General features: G+C 40.7%; 1 protein-coding gene and 1 pseudogene across 1 annotated transcript in view; one reads left to right on the top strand and one right to left on the bottom strand.

Moving 5' to 3' along the window:
* Positions 1-22,007, top strand: part of SEMA5A (semaphorin 5A) — a 496,448-nt gene that overhangs the window by 194,268 nt on the left and 280,173 nt on the right. The gene's annotated exons all lie outside the window — the stretch shown is intronic.
* On the bottom strand, positions 13,610-14,321 carry LOC136321061 (chromatin modification-related protein MEAF6 pseudogene; annotated as a pseudogene).

Genomic DNA, 22,007 nt, shown 5'->3' with positions numbered 1-22,007 from the left:
GCCGGTGACCTCAGGGTTTCGCACCTGGGTCCTTTGCATCCCAGGCTGAAGCTCTATCCACTGCACTACTGCCTGGTCAGGCATAGTGTACTATTTTTTAAAATCAATATTTATAACAAAAATTCATAATGAAGAAAGTATCTGGATTTTAAATCAGAATTGTATCAGTGCAGTCTCTGCCAAATCATATTGGAGCTATAATGCCTTTGTTTAAAATGTGGGTACTTTGTTTATCATGGACTTTTTTTGACATTAATTTAGACCTTTAAAAATGTTGCATTAAAATATTATTTTGATGGGTGAATTTTTAGGTATCTGCTTAAATTTGACACTCTGGTTGAGGACCTCACTTGCCTTACTCTTGTCCCGGCCTTGCTGTTTAACAAAATTAAGTTCTGTTAGCAAAGAAGAAGTAGTAGGCAGCTAACCTATTCTCTGCAGCTGGGTATTGTATTGTGGTGTATCTGCTTCATGAATATTCATAATGTGTGTTCTGTCTGCTCTATGGATTACACTGGTTGATAAATAGTGTCCATTCTGTTTTGTGTTTCTTTCTGAACAATGAATACTTAAAATTCTCTTTAGACCCTCTCTTGACAAAAAACAGAAAACTTATCCCTAGCATGGTGATTTTCAACCGGTGTGCTGCATTGATTTTTAAAATGTAGAATCAATATCTGACTATTTAGTCAGGGGCACTGCCCTCTTTTCTCTTAGATTGTCTTAAAAAGAAAAAAAAAATGACAACAGCCAGCACAACAATAGCCATTTGATGTGAATGATTCAAAATTATATATCTTCTTTTTTGTCAGACTGGCAACAATATATTTATTGGTGTGCCACAGAATTTTAGTAATTAGTTTGTGTGTGCCATGGGATGGAAAAGGATGACTATCACTGCTGTAACAGATTGTTCCCAACCAAGTCTGAGATAGAGTGAAGAGGAGCAGCAATTTCCCATTTTTGTATTTTCTCATTTACATAGGTGGGATATAAAAATGAGACTCATGGACATAGATAAAAGTGAAATGGTTACCAGGGGGAGAAGGTTGTGAGGAGCAGGGGAGGGGAGTAAAGAGAGATAAATATATGGTGACAGAAAATGATTTGACTTTGGGTAATGGGCACACAACACAATCAACAGTTCAAATGCCATAGAAATATTTACCTCAAACCTATGTACTTTTATTGATCAGTGTCACCCCATTAAATTGAATTTTCTAAATAAAATTTTAAAAAGTTATATATATATACATATAAATTTATATATTTATGTAGAAAAGAAATATTCTTGAATGACTTAATTTAAAGGATAACTCATGAAAAAATTGAGATAAGAGAAAGATCTGTTGGTACCTTTTTGTGTTTCTTGAAATGGGCAATGGGATTTTTTTTCTCTTCTTTTCCAAATGAAAGGAGGTGAGATAGAGAGACTTCTGCATGCGCCCTGACCAGGATCAACCCTGCGACACCCATCTAGGGCTGATGCTCACAATTGAGCTATTTTTAGCACCTGAGGCGGAGGTTCCAAAGAGCCATCCTCAGCGCCCAGGGCTAATTCAGTTGGTATTGCTCAAAGTAATTGAACCATGGCTGTGGGAGGGGAAGAGAGGGAGATAGGGAGATAGATAGATAGATAGATAGATAGATAAGGGGGAGAGGTAGAGAAGCAAAAGTTTGCTTCTCCTGTGTGCCCTAATCAGGAATCGAACCCAGCACATCCACATGCCAGGCTGATGGTCTACCATTGAGCCAACTAGCCAGAGCCAGCAATGGGAAATTGTCTTTGAAAATGACTGAGTATGGTTTCAAGAAATTCATGTCATAAATCTGTAGAAATTATAATTATGCAATATGAGAGCGGGCACAAAAGAATCCACTCTTCCTATAATTTTAATCTCACTTTATCTTTGGTCTGATTAACTACTAGTTGATGTTGATAAGCTTTTTATTTGAAACCTCTTAAGGTTTTTTTCTCTTCAAGTGGCAGATAAAGGCAAGCTGTCTCTCAGCGGGAAACCTTTAAAATTCTATCAGGATGTTTTTGTGAATATAAGTAACTCTCCTCCAATGGAAAAAAAATCTATAACTCTGAATCCTGACTAATATAGATATATAATAGCAATTTCATGCAAGCCTATATAATACATTTGTATTAAGGGCCAAATGTATTATTCACACAATTCATAAGAGATAAATTCTTTAATCTCAAAGGTGTTTGCACAAAATTGTTGAGTGTCTTCTCTATTTAATTCAGCCTTTGAAAGTTCTTGAGAGCAATGTTTGGAATTTAGGTGTGAAAATACAAGGGCATAGAAAAATAATAGATTTATGTAGTTGGTTGTTAAAGATGGCTGCTATGAGAAAATTTAATGCACGCAGCAGTGAAAGTACAAGTGGGAAGATTACAGTGAACTTTGCCTCTGTTTGTCATTATTGTTCTTATTTAGGAGTTCCCTTCTGAGCCAAACCTGAGCACCCAGGTTTTTTACAGCAACCTTTTTCTTTAAGCAACCAATGAAATATTGTGTTTCTCTTAGCCGTATCCTGCCTCATGCCCTGCCTACTTCCATCTACCCCACTTTATTCCTGGCCACTTGAGATGCCTTTGCATTTTATTCTACTTCTTGAGTCAGTCATCCCATTGCATGAATTAAAAATTATTTTTGTTGCAACTGAGCAACTGGCCCTTTGTGTGTCTGTATCTCTTGGCCAGAACCATGTAATTGTTGCTGGGAGGGAGGATGGGCAATAGAGTTGGATAATATTCAGTCTGCTGTTCATTTTGTAATTCTCACATGCTCTGAGGTTCCTCTGCCTCTGTACCTGTGTGAAGGTTCAGTTGATATTGCCAAGAATTTCACACTCCAAGTAAAAGATATCTCCCAAAGGATGTGTAATTCTATTATGCAGCAACAACTCTTCCTAAGACTTCAAGCCAAGCAAAAACATTTGCTAGTGCTAGAGCTACTTTTCCGCCAGTGCAATCATGTGACCTTCTAGAACTTCTCTCATTGCAGCAATTTGCTTTTGACCTCTTCCTGCCCTACCATATAACTGTGACCTCCCTCTTCTACTGCGGTAGGTAGAGTAGCAACCGGACAATTTTCAGAGCAGATCCAGCACACGACCACATCTGCCTCCCTGCTCTGTTTGTTTTTATCATCTGTGGAACATTAACGGACCCGTGTGTGTTTTCAGATGGAGTAAAACAGAGAAGATTATATCAGCGCTTTGCAATGATTTCCTGTGTGTTATAATTGTTCACCGTAGATTAGAAGGATTTATGCCTTTTATAGTCTGAGACAGAACTCCTCTGGCTGCATAACCACACAAGCAAAGCACTATCCGAAGAACCAAACACAACTATAAGATCTCATAAAAAATTCTGCTCTAATGAAATGGACTACAGAGCCCTGGAATCCTTAATTAGTAGGTTTTTCTAACTATATTAAAAGAAATAAAAATGCAAAACAAAGAATGAGACACATCACAAATATCAGGCCTAGGTAGTCTGCTGAAGACCCCCTGGGGGCAGGTGAGGTGCTGAATGTTTTCTGGGCAGGTCACCCTTTCTCCTTTAAGCATTTTCAGCTGGTTTCATACATAAAAATTAAGATTTGAGCTGGAGAGACTAAATTAAGAGCAAAAGCTGGAGAGTTTTTGCTTTGACCCCAGTAACTAAAAGCTGAAATCTTCTCCCATTTGGTATGATATTTATCTAGTGTGGGGCCTAGGACAGAGATTAGGATGTGTGTGGACTGGATCCCAAAACCGTGGGCAAGTAGATGAACTGTATTTACTTGTTTTTTATGTTCTTCTTTTTTGATATATTAGCAGTTAAGTTAGATTTACTTTAGTAGTTTAAATTCTATTTTGAAAAAGCAGATGGGAAATAGAAAGTTAGGGACTGGAAATTACATACCTCTTCCCTGAAGATTAAAGTGTTAATATTTGTTAACATGAAAATGTTGGGAGAACATGCAACTAATTTTCTCTGTTCACTTGAGGTGGTATTCTTAGTTACTGAGAAACTGATGTAAAAATGTAAAGAATACATTTCTTATAAAAGATTTCCAGCAAAATAACAGACTGAGTTGATGGGGAAAATCCCTTAATCTCTTATAATGGTGTTAAAAAATACAGAGCCGCTCCAAAAGCGTGGAAAGGAAAGTCCCAGGGGATAGCTATTGAAAAGAAGAGTCAAGTCCGGAACCCTCAGTGGGGATCCATGTTGGAGGGCCTTAGGGGCTAGAGTTTTCAAACATGCATAGAGGGGGAGAAATGGGTGTTGGGGGTACTGAGGGCAGGGAGAGGAGACAGTCAGCTTCCTACATGAAGGTACAAGCCGCAGTGTGCTGTCCTACCTGAGAAGGGGGAATCCAGAAGAACCGCTTTTCACCCCCGTGGTCGAGGTAAGGGAGCTGACTGTGGCGGGTAACAAACTCACTGAGGAGAAATTGGAATGCCAAGCCCACTCTATGGGCTCCTGTGTGGGACCCAGACATGTACTATCCTTGCCAGGGAGGAGCCCCAAGTCACGAAATAGACAAATGACACCTGAACACCAATCTTAGACTCTGAGAAGGTCTTCCATGCTCTAGCAGTTTGCCTAGATGGTTACTGGATTGTGGGCTCTTGGGGGAATTACTCTTACTGAAGATGAGCTCAGAGTTAAAGAAGAAATCTCAATGAGACAATCAGAACCTACGTTCCCCAACCCATTAAACAGAACAACCCCAACAGAGTTTAAAGTGTTTCAGAGATGTAGAATCAGGTTGGCCAGAGCAGGAGGCCATGGTATAGAAGAGACAGAGAATAGATGTAGTAAAGAAGATATTATGAGTTGGAAAAATATTCAGAGGAAAGCTGTGTGAATTTAGTACTTAGGGAGGGATAGATTAACCCATATTTTAATTCAAAATTAAGTATTATCTACAACTCATGACATGTAAAAAGTGTATGAGTCAATCTTATATCACAGAAAAAATAGCAGTCATTATGGTCTAATTTTGATCACTTGCCTGCTTTTCTTTCAAAAAGAGCCATATATTTTATTCTTATTTTCAATGAGGAAAATACAGGATCCCACATAGAGTTGGGTTTTTAGAGAAGAAGATTTCTGATTTATTTATTGTTGTACCCCAAGCAAGGACTTCATAGATGCGGGCAGAGAGAATGACTTTATACACTGCTCAAAAACATTAGGAGATCAGGAAACTTGCAGATACTCCAGTACTTTCAGTCTTTTGTATAGTACATTTTCACCAATGAAATAAAGTTGGTTTTGCATCTCATTTGCATAATCAAACAAGTTTCTTTGACTTTGACTTGTCTTTTGCTTTTCTGATGTTCTTGTTTAATAAAAAAAATCAAATGCTTTTTTATTGCTTCATATTCATTTTGAAATATCCCCTAATTTTTATGAGCAGTATATTTATTTCTCCATTTCCCAAGGACTATTCACTCTATTAGGATGAAGAAAATAAAAAATTAGGCATTCAAAAGATAAATCATAGACTGATAGAGAAAATTACAAAATAAAAAGCAGTGATCATTTGTGTTTTTTGTCTTTACCTTTTAGCTTCATGAGTTCTAGTTTTCTTGCATGAAACCTGTGAATAATAATATCTTCCTTCAAGACTTTTTCAAAGATTTGGGAATGTGTGTGTAAAATAAGCACAGTATTGCTTGGCTTAGTTCTTAGTGTATTTGTATGAAATCAATACCTACCAAGACTGCTGTTATTGTTTTCATCTCAGTTTTATTATTTTCACCACCATCTGAAATAAAATTCCTCAAGAATGTGTACTAAAGCTTCCTTACTTTGTGTAACTGTTGTCTTGTTATCAACAGCAAGATATGAGATGTAATAAAAGTTTATTTTATTTGTTTTGGGGAATACTATTGACATAGATCATCTTTCCTGGGCCTCTAAATCTTTATCAGAACTCTTTTTGTAGATGCCGTTATTTTCTTAAAACAGTATATGTATTTTGAAAAACACTTTTGTTGATATTTGACTGTTGATATCTTGTCTCTTTTGTAATATACTAATCTGACAAATTTCTTAAGCTTGTATGTTCTGGACTCTATCTGGGTCAGTAATAGAATAAAAATCCTGTTCCTCTGGATAATGTCCTATTTGTTATCTCAAAGTGTGTGCACCAGTACTTGATGCTGACTTCTGCTTCACCTCCATGAAGTACGGATGAGATATGATGGTCCATGACCGAGGTGAATAGTGGTTCATATGGTGACTAGTTCATTGAACTGCCCTACGTACTCAAAGGCCATTGCTGGCAGATATCACTATGGAAATTCTTGTTTATCTTGCATTTTAGAAATTAAACAAAAACAACCTTTTATTATCTTTCTATAAATTGAAGATCACAACAATCCTGGGTGTGCCTAGTAGGGAGCTGGAGTATTCGCACAGCATTGCATCAGCCACAGCCCCTAGGTAAATGCTCTGTGCTCTACCTACATCTCCCCTTTCTCTTTTAATTAAGGCTAGTTGAACTTGCTTGATGACTGCTTGTTGCTGTTGTAGCTTCTGAATGCTACACATTATGCAACAGAACCCTAGTAGAACTAAAATAACTATAATATATTATATTATATAAATATAGTATAAACATATTATACTATATGTTAATAGATTAGCTGGATTAAACAATGAAGCAAGCTTCTGTAATATTTAACTAGTTAGGAAAAAGAACGGGGGTCTTAAACAGGTGATTCCTCCTAGGGATCGGGATCTCATTTCCCTCCCATTGTGTTATAGAGACCTTCCAGGTGCTGTTAAACACAGTTCCATTTTGATTGCAAAAAATGGACATAGGTCCATGCATGCCCCCTTCCCACAAAGGTCCCATTGTCCAAACACAGAACGGATGGCTTGCCGCAGGCTGCGTACTGCATATGGTTGCATTCCATCTCTCAGCTTCTGATGCCAAACTCCAAGGTTGATGGTCTGCGCATTCAGGCCAGAGGCAATGTGGCAGTCTCTCCAGGGAATTCCTTCTCTCGGGAGTGTTCTTAGATGTTCGTCATACAGGAACAGGCAAAGAGGCAACCCTTGGAAGGCAAGGTTAGCAGGGTGGGCCCAGCTGTTGGTAGCTATGGGGAGGAGGGCTTGTAGGCCAAGTACTGAGCCTTGGTTGGTAGTACCGTTTTCAGCAAAGTCCCCCGTAGTATGAATTCGAAGGAGGACACCCATCCCTCTGAGGGGACGGTGTTATTATTCAGAGTAAACTTAAGTATCATTGGGTCACTGAGTTTATCCCATATAGTGCCATTCTACTGTTGGGACTCCCGGCCACTATTGTCACAAGGGAGACTAAGGGAGCAGTTACTGAAATATACTGCTAGAAACTGTGGGCTATTAACTTCAACAGGCATAATTATGCCAGGGTGGGGAACAGCCGCCCAGATGTGAGGGTCTCCTCGCACCTGGGAGTTCACTATGATAATGGCACACATGAGGAGGAACAGAGCACCAGGGCCTGAGGCCCGTCAGGGGCCATTCTCTGGGCCCGCCTCGCCAAAGCCTCCACATCCCCCCAGATTATGGGGCGTGTATGCTGGCCACGAAGTCTTCTACTGGAGCACTGAGGATCTCCTCCCCTCGGGCATAGTCAGTGTGGAGAAGGCCAGGCTGTGGCTTTGGTCAGGTGAAGATTGAACCATTTAGTGGGTGCCCAAGAAACCCTGTCAAGCAGGTTGGGGGGAGGGTTCCTGGGATCCAAATTGGCTGAAAAACACAAGCATAACCTCTCCCTTGTGTTAGAAGAGGGTGTGATCTCCGCCACTGTGCATGTGGCTGGGTCCTTCCAGCGTCATTTCAGAGAGGGGTGGGGGAGAGAGCGAGAGATACAGAAAAATAGACAAGACAGACAGACAGACAAACGAGGGGGGGGGAAGAAAAAAGACACATGGGGGCGTATAGGCTGGCCCATGGGTCTGCAGCAGGAACATGTGTTGGAGTTAAAGCTGGGGTAGAAAATGGTGTCTGAGAGGCTGGGGTGGGGCACTGAGCCCTGGCAGGGAATGCAGAAGTAGCAACTTCCGCTTCTTTGGGTGGCGGAGCTGATGGCACAGTTTCTAATGTATCTAGTTTCATTTCTGCACGCTCGTCTGCAAGTCCATCAAACTTGGTGGCCCAACCCTTTTCTTCCTCTACAGGGGGAGGGGAATATAGAGGTACAGGTCCCTCTGAAAGAGGAATAGCCTGTAGGACCTTAGGGACTGGCGGAGGATCCTCAGCAAGAGCACCGGTCAGGCGGGCATGTATCGCTAACAGGGCAGGAATGAGGCCGAGAGGGAAGGTTTGTCCTTCATGTACTTCGGCCAAACGGACACACTGGAAAGCTTGGGCTCAAGTATCAGGGTCCCAAAGAGGCACATCCCAGAGCCAAGGGTTGAAACCTGAGAGGATTTCCCAGTAGGTTCAAAGATCCTTTTCACTAACTTTAACTCGCCTACTCTGCAATAGGGCATAGAGGGCTCGAGCTTGCAGGGCTCGGGAGTAAGGAAGAAGAAGGTTTCCCATTGCAGAGGGTCACTCACCTGTCCTTTGAGTGCCAGCTGGGTCCCTGTTCAAGGCTCCAGTATGTGGACAAGGCCCACCGGGGGTGAGGACGATGGAGATGCAGAGACCCAACTCCGGGGACCAGGTCCAGTGACGCAGATCCGCTTTATTCAGGAAGTAAGCTAGCTTATATAGATGGGTTCAGCCAATAGGATGTTATGGTAGGGCAAATGACCAGAAAAGGTCAGAGGGCTGCCTGGCTGGTGCTGAGTCATTTCCGTGCAGCGGGCGAGCTTCCTTCCTGGGTGTGCCTAGGAGGGTTCTGGGAGCTGGAGTGTTCTCACAGCATTGCGTCAGCCACAGCCACTAGGTAAATGCTCTGCGCTCCACCTACAGTTCCGTGAACGGGTAGGGCAGGTTGCTGCCCTGGCTCCGGGATGATCTGCTGTCTTCAGCTGACTTAACTGAAACCCAGCAATCCCTTCTGTTTAGTTGAATTTCAGCATCAGAAAAGGCAGTCTCACAATTTCTGTCCAAGTAATGTTAGCTAAACAACTTTAGTTTAAAGAGTGAGATTAGCCCAAATAGCTCAGTGGGTTAGAGCAACCGAAGCACAGAGGTTGCCAGTTCGATCCCTGGTCAGGGAACATACAGGAACAGCTCAATATTCCTCTGTCTCTCTCTCTCCCTCTCTTCTCTTGCCAAAATCAATGAATAAAGATTATAAAGTAAGATTAGAAATTTATCGATAAATATTCATCAATATTATATAATGTAGAGATAGGTAAATTTGCCTTATGTACATATTTTAGGACGTGGAAGATTCAAATGCTCCTCTCCTCTGCATCAGGCATCAGATTGGTCCTCTGTGTGTCTCAGCAGGAACTACTCACAACCAGGAGAGCTGCTTTCCTGGGGCTTTCATCTCAGTGTCACCAATTAGATGACAGCTTCTTGGGTAACTGTTCCTCCTACCCTCTCGTCATCCTAATCCTTTTAACAGACTCAACATTTGAAAAGAAGCTTATATTTATACACAAAGTTTATAAAGATATTGCCAGACACTCCCGTCCCCAGGCATCTTTAATGTAGTAGTGTTTATGTTTAGGGAAGAGCAAAAATAGAAATGTTTATACCCAGTGGGGTGAAAAAAGAACTAATGTAAGCTGGCGTCATCGGCTTGGTGGGTCCTGTTTGTGCAAAAAATTCTCGCTAATTATAACCCTTGCAGACGGACGGCATTATTATACCGACCATATGTAATTAACTTGACTTTTCTTTCTCTCCGTATGAAAATAGAATGCACTGCAGATTTCCCATTTCCTATTTCTAAGCAAGGACTGCATATCTGTTAGTGGACACAGTCTAGCATTCATCTTTCCTTCAGGAGTACCGAAATCTCTGTACAGCATTAAATTTAATAGGCCCAGTATATCAGAAATAGAAATATAATTATGAAAAGTCAGTTAAAAGAAGGGTGAGCAGTAAAATGAAATGAGATTTTTAATGACTTGTCGACAGTTGTAATTAATGAGATCAAGCTTGGGCCATGCTTGTGACCTACAGGTAGGAATTGAACAAAGCCCTGTGTGAATGGGCACAGGTAGGGGAATGATTTTTCAGAGGAAAATGCCTCTCTACACCCTGCCAGTTTTTGCCTCCCGCTTGTTCAGGACTTTTTTCTGAAGTCAGGCTTTTTGGTGTGGTCAGGGAGCCGCGGACACATCGTTGGGTGCCTCAGAACATTCCTAGAGGAGACAAAGCAGGCCCCACCATGGAGGCCCGCGAGAAGGCAGTTCTATAGCTAGACAGCGACTCTTGTGTTGGACAAACCACTTGTTGTCTTGCTTATAATAGGAAGCTGCTTTTCATGAATGTGTAAATTTATGGGTCTGTCCATTTCAGTATCTGTTTTACACAATGAATTTCTTTGAACACTAGTTGCAAACAAAGAGATAACGATACAAAGGCATGCTGGCTTCAGTGCCTAGTACCATCCAACTGCACAACTTCCTTGCACACCAAGTGATTCCTGAGGCTATGAAAATTGTTTTTGTCTGATTGAACACAGGTCCCTTTGAACTCCGTGGGGGTTCTTTTCCACGGGCACTTTTTTGTAACTGTATGCAAAATCTGTGTGTGTGTATATGTGTGTGTGTGTGTGTGTGTGTGTGAGAGAGAGAGAGAGAGAGAGAGAGAGGGTGAGAGAGAGAAAGAGAGATATTTGTAATCCAAAGAGTCTATACCTCAGCCTACTCCACCTCCTTCATCCTTTTGTTAAAGCTTAGAAAATTGTAGTTGCTGTAACATCTGTTACATTTCATACCCTGAGGCACAGACGGCAGAGCTAAACTTTCTTCGCACACATGCACACACGCTAGTCCAGCCTCTCTTCCTGCTCATGCTCATAAAATGGGTTGACTGGAGGGCAGAACAGCCAGAACAAATATCTAGTAACTGATCCACAAAGGATATTAGTTACCCATGTGATTACTACCAACAGAATCTCTTTCTTTTAAGGGAGCCCAGGGAAGGGAAATGCATCTTCAGGGAGTGAGTCTGAGACTTAACTGGGTCTATAAGCTGTCTCTTCTGGGGAAAGAATTGGTGTGGGCGGGGAGGTTAGAATTTATATTTCTGGCACTAGTGATAGTATCCAATAGGGAGACACTTAAAAAGCACACATGCAGATAAGTGACTTATTGGTTGGTATCAGGAGTGTGGTCAAAAGATCAAATTAATTCTAAGATCAATGCCATCATGGTTATTAGTTCAGACATTCTGCCATGAACTATAGGAGTTGTAGAGGATTGGAGAGGAATAACATGACCCTACTCAGGAAGAAGATGGAATTTGCTCATTCATTCATATATGCATTTATTGTTCCTTTGCTCAATATTCCACAAGTCTTCAGTGTGGGGAACCATTTTCTTACTGATCTAACCTGTTTCCTTTAATATCCCAATTAGAACTGTATTAACTATCACCCATTTGTTGATGGCTATTACATTTTGACCTCCAGTTTAACCACGCCTGAGCCAGAGAATCACACTGCACCTACCTGCTCATCTCTATTGGGATTTCCAGTGGGGCATCTCCACTTAGCGTCCATGAAAGAACTGTTGGGTTGTTTTTCAAACCCCCACACCTAGTTTTCCTTCAATTTCTCCTACCTCAGAAATAGCCTCAGAGATTAAGTTGTTCTAATAGAAATCTTGGGTGTCATCCTTAATGCCTCACATTTCCTTATTTCCCCAATAGATTCAAATGTTTAAAACAACTCCTAAATCTGCCCTTTCCTCCTTCTCCCTGGACTGCATTCTCTGTCCCCTGTGGTGCATTCCCATAAAATGGCCATAGGAGCTTTAAAAAATTCAAAGTAGCTCATGCCCCCCCCCCATATACTTTGGCTTCCTTGTACCATAGAATGGGGTTTACAAAAATGGAAGCCCACAACCAAGTCTGGCCCAGCTCCATTTACCACAACTATCTTCTTATTGGAACACAGCACACCTGCTCCTTCTCATTTGCCTACCGTGACGACAGCCGAGTAGAGTAGTTGTGACAGAGACCATATTACCTGTGAAGCCTAAATACTAATTGTCTCTTTCCAGCAAGAGTTTTCTATTGCTCCCACGGAATAAAATATAAACTTTTCACCTTGCCTGGCAGGACTCTATTTGAACTGTCCATGCCTCCTCCCTCATGGCTCTCTTCACCTCACCTCTCACCTTTCTTTCTTTTTTTTTTTAAAGGAAAATGTTTATTTGAGAACAAGAGTGAAAGCTTTTGCATGTCTGACAAGGTAGAATTGTTTTGAGAATCGACGCCACCGCATTCAGCTCTACCATTATCACAAATGGAAATATTTTTTCTAACGAAGGTATAGGCATAAAGGACTATCACTAAAGAATCAAAGGAAAGGTGAGGCCCCAAATCTCATCCCTTTTAGACTGATTCACAACACAGGATTTACATCCCACTATCCAGTCTTCCACTGCAGTCGTTCTTAACATGGCTTCCTATCAGAATCCCAGGGACTCTGAAGGGAAATGCCCATAACGAGGCTGTACCCTTGCCAAGATGTCTGGGGGTGGGCCTCAGGCATCAGAATTTTTTAAAACCTCCCAGGTGGTTCCAGGGTGCCGCCGAGGTAGATCTCCACTGCTCCAGAGACTGGCAGCGACTGCCAGACGTTCCTCGGCCCACCACCCCGTCAGGACGGGGGCTCCGTCGGGCACCGCTGCTCCCGTTGATCCTATCTTTAACTCTGCTCAAGAACTCCACGTGTGACCAGCTTTGGGTGCGGTTCTGAGTCTTTCCGTATGCCTTAGTGATTTTTAGAGCACTATTTAATCAGGCAAATACCAGCAAAAAGAGAAAAGATGGAAAAACAATTTCCATAAGGCATGATACGAATAAATAAAATAAGTGAAAACAATCTCAGGTTTAAAAGCAAAAGTATGAGAAGTCAAAGCCTGTGACATTTTATACAAAAGAATAAAAATATTTTAAAAGGACTGATTTAAACATGTTTTTCAGTTTTTCCTATTCCTTGAACATGAAACTGCTTCCAACTCAGAAAGATTTAAGATAGCTAATTATTAAATAAACACTCTTTACCTTTCCCCTGTGAAAAACCAAACAGCCAAGTTCCCCATTTTCTCTATGGTGAACCAGATTACTTTCAGTTTAAGAACTTGGCAACTCCATGCAACAGATTATTAGATATGTAAGCAGGTAGGTATAAGCTGTAGGAAGTCATTACAAAAAGTCCCATGAGAAAATAAGATGGTAAAAACAACAATAGAAAAATGGTAAAAACACAAACAAAATAAGAAAATGGCAGGTCTTTACAGCCTCCCTGCACTCTACTCGCAGCATAAAACCAAAGCAGAGACCAGCTCTGGACGTGTATCACAAACAGAGCTGGTGCAGCCCGTGTAGGGGGAGATAGTCGTTCCGAGGAGGGAGAGGTTCAGTTAGCAACTTGCTGGGATTATAACCATGTCTTGGTCTTCTTGCAGTTTTGTTACTAAAAATGACACAAAGTAAATGATCAATGTGGTCTTACAGAAATGACGTGTTTGTCACTTTCAGAACAAACAAGGCAGAGTCACAGGCACTGGGTCTGGGAAAGCAGAGGTGGATGGCCACGCACTCAGGAAAGGGATGCTTATCTGTGTGAGGTCCGAGGAGGGAAACAGGGCTCTACAGCCTGGAAGCTTCTGCACTAATGAGTCTTCTAATAGTCAGCTCGTGGTTTTTTGTTTAACTTCAGATCAATCTGGTGCCGGTTTTTATTCTTTCGTTTTTTATGACTGCTGTGATGACTCCCTGAAGAAGTAGAAGAAGCAGCCTTCTGAGGTTTCACTCCCTGCACAGATCCATCCAGATCCTCAGGATCCTCCTGGTTGGGCTCATTCTCCTGATTGTGGAAATCGGGCGAGGTATCACTTTCCGTCCCACTTCCTGGTTCCCTCTTTTCAATGAGCTGGTCCTGACCTCCAGCCAATGCACTTACTGCAGCTGCTGAAGTAACTGAAGATTTACTGAAGAGTCGCTCAGCTTCCTTAAACTTCCGGTTCCTTCGATCGTTTTTGCTATTGGAGTTTTTCTGGTTGGTCAGATACCTATCCCAGCCACGAATGATATTGCCATACATCTGAGTGTCTTCCAGGTAGCTTCCTTCAAAAGCATAGATCTGTCTCTCCAAGTTTGCCAGTGTTTCCGCCAGCTCCTGCTTCCACTTCACGAGCTCCGCGAGCTCCCGCCGGCTGTCCACCTCTCACCTTTCTGCCTTGTTTCTGTTGCTTGGTCCTCTTGGCTCATCCCCATCTCAGAGCCTCTCCTCAGACAGCTCCCCCTTCTGGAATGTTTTTCTCCCAGTGTGGCTGTCTCTTATCATTCAGATCTCAGGTTAATGTCACCTCAACAGAGTGGTCTTTCCTGGAACTGTATAACATTGTTCTAAGCCACACTCTAAAAGTCATCCTGTTTTATTTATATCATGCCACTTAGTACTTATTTTATTGATTCTGTTCTTCTCACTAGAATGTACACCTAATGAGAAGAAGAGCCTTCTCTGTTTATTTTCCTGCAGTATCTCTAGTTCCAAGCATAGGGCCAGACTCAGAGTCGTTAAGGGTGTTAGCCGAAGAAAGGTTGTCACATGCCTGGCTGTGGATGGCCCAAGGAGGAAACGTTAATGGGATCAAGCAAGTGATTAGAGTGGACCATGATGAATGCCATGAAAATTGGGCATGGAGCAGAAAGGGTCTGTGAAATCTTTTGGGGATACATCAGGAAATGAGTACATGCACTTGTCAAGAAAAATTGAAAACAAGATTAGAAATGTGACTGTGACACTGAATTCACAGTTCGCTGCAAATCATTTCCAAATACAGCTCCTGGTTTGTTTACACAGTGGCTTTGTTGCATTCTGGGGACGAGAAGAGCTATTAGACAACCAGCTCTGGTCTCAGTCAGGCTAGTACCTGGACATGAAAACAACCACAGCTTCACCAAACTAAACCAAAGTGGGAAAGCAAATGGAAAGACAGCATTCATGTTCCCTGTCTCCTCTGAGCATATACCACCTGTGGACCTGTTCTTGTCAAGGTTGGTGAGTTGAAGGTACGAGTGCATGCAGAGCTCTCTTGGCAGAAAACTCACTTCTGCTGGCAAGAACAACCCTCATCCAAAAATGTCAGCTTTGTTTCATACTTAAAACATATGCTTTTAACATCTTGAGTGTTTGACTTGGGGCTACTGGTACCTAAGTAAGCCTGTGAGTAAGGTGTGTAAATTTTATGAAACCATACATAATATCAGCTAATAGGCCGTGCTAGGAATTTCAGAAGGTTTGGTTTTTCTCCGGGGGAAAATGGAAGTATAGTAATTAGCTGGGGTTTCAAGATGATTTTGCGTTGCCATGTGTAGAACACTCAAACATTTGTCCATGAGTTAGGTAATGAATTCCTGTACACCCTTTTCATATCAGTTGAAAGAAACTAGGGCCATAGAAAACTAATGGAATAAAACATTCTGGAAATGCTATTACTTATTAATGCCATGTGATATATTATAAATCATATACTGGGAGGGACCAGGGCCTCTGTCTAGACCAGACTATACTGGTGTCTGGCTGGGTGAATGTCAGTGATTCCCCTTGCTCGTCTGGACTCCAAATTTCTCATTGATAAAATGAGGCATTTGATGGATGTGTTCTGAGGTTCTGTCTTCTTTTAAGGTTGTGTGTTATTTTTTCTCTGTTACTAAAGGATCACATTTAGTATATTTAAGAATATATAATAGACATTTATTGAGATCCTCTGCTATGATGATCTAGAACAGAGACTGACACACCTTTCTCCCTCCTTCCCCCATCCCCTCCCCATAGAGGGCCAGGTAGTAAATACTTTAGACCTTGGAAATTAGATACTCTCTATGCCAGTGTCACACAGATGCGGCCACAAGGTATACATAAACAAATGGGCAATGTTGTGCTCCATAAAAATTTATTTACTAAGGACAGGTGATGGGCTGAATTTGGCCTATGATACCATCATTTGCCAATGCTTGTTCTAGAACTTGAGCTAACAATTATACTCTAGAAATCCTAAAGCTGCTTTTAAAAATAAGTCCACGTTATTTGGTTATAAACTTGCTCACATGTTAAACACTTGAAGAATGATAGAATATAGTTTCTAAGTACTATTTTAACATAATCACTGATCAAGATATATTCTACAGGCAATGTCTGGTTGAACAGAAGGAATGGAGAAGGTGAGTGAAGTCACTAAGGAAGGATATAGGTAGATTCTGGGACTGCATTGTGCTTTGAAGCTGGACTTGCATGTTCATTCAAGGCCTGTTGCACCACAGAATAGAGCACAGGAATTAACAAACATACGTGATATTCTTAAGTGTTTTCCCGACTGTTCTATTTGTTAGAGAGCAGGAAGGACACGGGAGGAAAGACCGTTTGGAAAGGGTAGAATCGTTTAGCAGTGTGGGGGTGTGAAGAGCTGGTTGTGGGGTGCCTGGGGGGTCTGATTTGGGGAAAAATATAAGAGAGATGAAGAGCAAGGGAGTTTGAGCAGGACAGACAGCCAGACCAAGGCCATTTGACCGCTCACGGGACTACAAGCAGAGAAAGCCAGGGCAAGCAGAGCACAACTTTACCACTTGAAGTTGGATTGCCTTCCAAAGGCTGTTTTTGGGTTCATGTGGCTGCAAGCTCACAGGGACAGCATAAACTAAGAATGCACCTTCATCTGTGTGTGTGAATTTCACAAGAGAACTGGAGCACTCCTGACTCTGAATCCAGCTTTTTTTTTCCAGCCTTCCTGAAAGATTTACCCAAAGCAAACTGCGTTTTTGCCTTTTTTCATTGAGTATCAGTATTAATTATTCAGTAAAACAAGGACTAACATAATGGGATGTCTGCTCACTTTTGTTAATCTATTGGCATCTTGTTGGTTTTTGTGAAAGAATACAAGGTAAAAATTCTTAAATAGAGAAATTTCTTATGCTGATTTAAAAAAAGAGGTGGCTGTGGGCTGTAAAATATACGAGGAAAGATAATAAAATGTACTAATTGTATTATGAATGGCATTTGCCTGTTTTCCAGCTATATGTCTATTATAACTCATAAAACTTTTGGCAAGATTGATCCTAGGAAAGAATTGCCCCATTGGAAAAGCTTTATTTAGATTGGCCACCTGAGAGATTCTGATGCTATCCAGGGAACTGGGTCTCTTCTCAGAAAATCAGGTTCAATAATCCCCTGATAATGTGAGAGATTCTGTGTCATTCTGACTCATTCAGACTCACCTTTCTGTATTTGTATAGCTTCCAGGAAACTGAATATGGGTTTTATTATTTTACTTATTGGTTATTATTACAAGATGAATAACCTCTGAGTTGGGAGACCCCATAACTACCCTCAGGTTCAAAGACTTCACTAGAAATGTTGTTTTATTCATTGAGCAAAGTCTAGGAGAGTCCAGCTTCTATTTGTTCTCTCCTAGTTGAATCATCTGGACAGCACTCAATTCTCTTAGCAATGATGTGTGACAATATGTATGGAATATTGCTGACCAGAGAATCTCACTTGAGCTTTGGTGTCCAAGATTCCCCCCCCCCCCCCCCGCTTCTCAGTCAATAGGCATGGAATGCCATCTGGCTGACCATAGTTATTTAGTCTCTAGCCTTTTTAGAGGTCAACCAGATACAACACAGTCAGAGGTCTCCACCATCAATCACATTGCTAGGATAGAGGACCTGGCATGTCCCAAGATCTCCAGAAATACAAAGTCACTCTTATCAGGCAGGATATTCCAAGGTCTTAGAAATTATCTCCCAAGAGCCAGTCGGGGGTCAGACTTCTCAGAAATACTCAGGGTTTGAACACCCCAGACCTACAGAATCTCTCACTTGGTAGAGTTCTGCCAAAGAGTGTTACCTTTTCAGTTAGTTTGGAATGGTTGTTCGTGGCTTTCCTGATTTGGCAGGGCCTTTACACCCTTAGCAGGTAGACTGCAATTTACATGAAAATGTATGTAGTTCTAAGAGGAGATTAAAATTGATGGCAGATACTCTGCCTGGTACTGGGTGTTTTCAAAAGATATAATAGGGCCATCCTCAAGGTTTAACTGTGAGATAGGCGAAAACTAGTCTTTACTATCTAGAGTGGCAATGGTGGGAACTAGCATTTCTGGAGACCTTCCTATGCTTGTACTACGCTGAATGCTTCATGGGAATAAGTTTACGTATTCTTCTCAACATCAACTATTTATTTCTTATTTTCCCTATATTTTATATTTTTTTAGGTAAAAGTGAGTCAACTAGTGGCGTCAAAGTCCCACAGATAAAAAGTTCTGCATCCAAGGTTCAAACTGACGTCAGCTGAATGTTGAGGACCCTGTCACTTTCATTAATGATTGTGCAAATGGAGGACAGCTTTGTTGGCATCAGTCTCTGATTTATTTGTAATGTTAATGGCACTTGATTCAGAGAAGACCCAGAGTTAATTCATTTTTTAATAATGAATGTGATAGAACAGCACCTCTGTTCTTACCAAAGAAGCCCTGTTCTTAATATCTTAGATATGTGATGTCCAGTAGAGTAGCCCCTGGCCATGATTGGCAGTTGAGCACTTGAAATGTTGCTAGTCAAACTGAGATGTGCAGTAGAGTAAAAGACTACATTTTGAGGACTGGGGACATACACATGAAATGATGATATCTCAATTTTTATTTTGATAGCATGGTGAAATATCCTGGATATATTCAGTTAAATAAACTATACAGTTGAAATTTAATTGTACCTGCTTCTTAACTTTTTTTTTAATGTAGGTACTGGGAAATTCAACATTACATGTGTAGATTATATTATATTTATGTTGAATAGCATGCCTCAGAGCATTTATCATCACATTTTTCTTGGGGCCAGGTAGCATTTCTCTTCTTCAATGTCACTCTCTTGTGTGTATATATTATCTTTTTATCTAAATTATAAATGTCTCAAAGCAGAGGTCTGTCTTAGATTGCATCTTAGCCAGACCTATAGTGGGTTCTTCCATATAGTACCAGTAGGTACTCAAAAAACATTAGTTGACACCATAAATAGATCACTGTACTGCCCCAAAATTCTTGGTGCATATCACCCTAATGCTTAACCTGAAATTTCCTAGAAAATCTGGGAATGTCTTGGAAATTATTCGATTTCTGATGTATAGACAGAATCAGTACTTCTGCAAAAGATCACCTTGGGACTCACTGGAATATGTCCAAGTATGGAAACTTTCTTGTACAACCCTGGCTTGTCTCCTGAGTGCTTACAGCTTGCTTCTGCCCCTGACTCCTGAGGTCAGCAGAGATAGTGGCTTAGATGAGAACATAGGATTTTGCACAAGCAAACAGAGAAGAAACTGAATGTGAATTGTGAGGAAGGGTTTATTAGCTTAAGAGAATTATTTTCTTAAAGCTGAGGTCTGGCAATTCTTGAATATGTGGCAGAACTAAATGTAGGAATATTTTAAAACCAAGTGCCCTAAGATTCTAAGAGATTCTTGAAGCTGTTGTTCACAGTCACTGTAGTAAAGCCACGGGTAAATGGTCATTATTACTTCCATAGCAAGCACATGGCCACTCCTGGAATAATCTAAGTGCCTATTGAATAGAAATTGTTCGTTTTTATTTTTTTTGTCATATTAACACCATTTGTAATTCTAAAGCTATAAATCTAAAGGAAATTACTTTTTAATGTCCTCTGGCACAGCATTATGATTTTGCAATTAGATTTTATAGCCTACAGTCATATGCTGCAGGTCACAAGGCAGAATTAAGACTCCTCTGCACTAGGAAAATTTCCTGTAGGTGATGCAGGGTACTTATAAGCCATACAGAACTTAAGGCAGGGCAGCCCTGGCACCAAGTTCATACATAGCCTGGAGGACAAAGCTGGTCATAGTCCAGGATTCTGAGAGTCTTGGCCTATGAATTTGTATCATCTTTTAAAAAAAGTCTGTTTTGATGGATAAGTAAGTCAAAATTACTTCTCATGTGAGTCATCTAGCAATAAATATCTACCACTGATTGGCTTGGTTCTTATCCTTCAGTCACTAGGAATAATTGCTCTAGATGATCTAATAAAATAGAAGTTCTCCATGATCTTAAAAGTTATAAACAGAGGGAAGACAACATTAGTTGGTCAGGAGGAGTTTGAACCTAGCCCCCCTGATAACCTTCCAGAGGATTTTTACACTTTGCCAGGTGTATCTCAGGTAGCACTTGGACAACGCAGAATTTATTGGAGGGAGTAGCCTGGACCCCACCTAATACTGACATTTATTTAGATCTGGAGACTGAACAAGTATTTCTGCTATGGCCAGACATTCACATGCAAACTTTTGGAAACAGTGAATATCATGCATCCCTCTCTTGATGAGATGGTAGTTGATTCCAGTGAAATTCTGTTTCCTAAGTTTCTTTTAAAATACGTGCCGAATAAAACTGTCAGACACATTGATTTAGTCTGTATTATCCTGCAGTAATCTAACTTTGAAAAGTGGTGTGTTCCCAAGTTACCTAAGAATCCCCTGGCTGAGTGATGCATGCCCTCAGCCTGCCCCCAGCCAGCCATTGTCTAACAGCTGTCTTCCCATACAGGCTGGCTGCTCCTGCCCTTTCTGGAATAGTGTACATGTTCTTTCCTATAATTTAACAGATTTGTGGCTATTATTTAATGCTTATTTTCATTGTGACTATATAGTACCACATGCATTCCAGGCTGTAAAACATAGCTTAAAATGAGACTTGTGGTTTCCAAATTGTGTTTGCATTAAGAAGACCCAGATCAGGAATGCTTCAAATAAAATGAACTTTCTTAGAAATCCGGCAGGAGGGCTATCCAAGATGAAGCTGTGAACTTTAGAAGAACCCAATTCCAGAGCACAGCTATTTTGCATAACTTGCAGTTTGTGGGTTTTTCCATGTGAAAAATGGCTTAAGTGTGTTAGATGTCATTGCAAAGAAAGCAGCGGTACAACTAAGGAACGAAGGGGTGTGAGACAGCACTGTTAGCGCGTGCAGACAGACCTGTGTTTAATGTGTCATGTCGGCAAAAAGGCAGTCGGTGAAAAATGCTTTGTGCATTCTTGATATTTTACATCCTTTTTGCTTTTCGTGATATAAAAATGTTGTAATTTTTCTAATTGGTTATTATTTGATAATTTTGTTTTATTTTAAAGAAAAAGTCATATCAGTGGAACATTTTGATCATTTCCTGAGGCAAGATTTTGAAGCCATTTTCTCACCCTCTATGGCAGTCTTTAGTGTGCATTTTATGTACATATTTACATAATGTGTATATATATCTCGATATACATATGTATACAAGCATATATATTATATGAATGAACATATTGATGGCTGTATCTAAACATAACTATGTATAACTATATATACACACCTGTATCTAAATATAAATATAGTGTGTGTGTATATATATAAGTATATATATCTAAATATATGTAAAGATATAGAAATACATGCCTAGTTCTATATCTATGCATGTATAGACACATGAATAAACATGTACTTATAGACACACTCATACATACACATATATGAATATATTGTACCTAAATTTAAATATAGATATTTTAGTTTCTTAAAGTACAACATTTAGAAAGTTGCGTGTGCTGACAGAGACCACTCTAGAGTACATCCACTGAATTATTCTGCTAGTGCCGTGACAGGGAAGACACATCAGTGTAGAAATTACAGAGTCACAGAACTAGGACTTTCCACTCGGCCACTCACTGGCATGTGGTTTTGAGAGGTCGTGTAACTTTTTTTTTATTTAATTTTTCCATTGATTTAAGAGGGAGAAGAGGGGGGAAGGAAGAGAGAAAGGGGGAAAAGGAGAGAGAGAAAGAGAGGTAGGGAAAGAGAAGCATCAACTC

Source organism: Saccopteryx bilineata, chromosome 1 (assembly GCF_036850765.1).
Source record: "Saccopteryx bilineata isolate mSacBil1 chromosome 1, mSacBil1_pri_phased_curated, whole genome shotgun sequence".
Lineage (NCBI taxonomy): Eukaryota > Metazoa > Chordata > Mammalia > Chiroptera > Emballonuridae > Saccopteryx > Saccopteryx bilineata.
The sequence above is the reverse complement of the archived record's forward strand: the minus strand, read 5'-3'. Positions and strand labels throughout refer to the sequence as shown.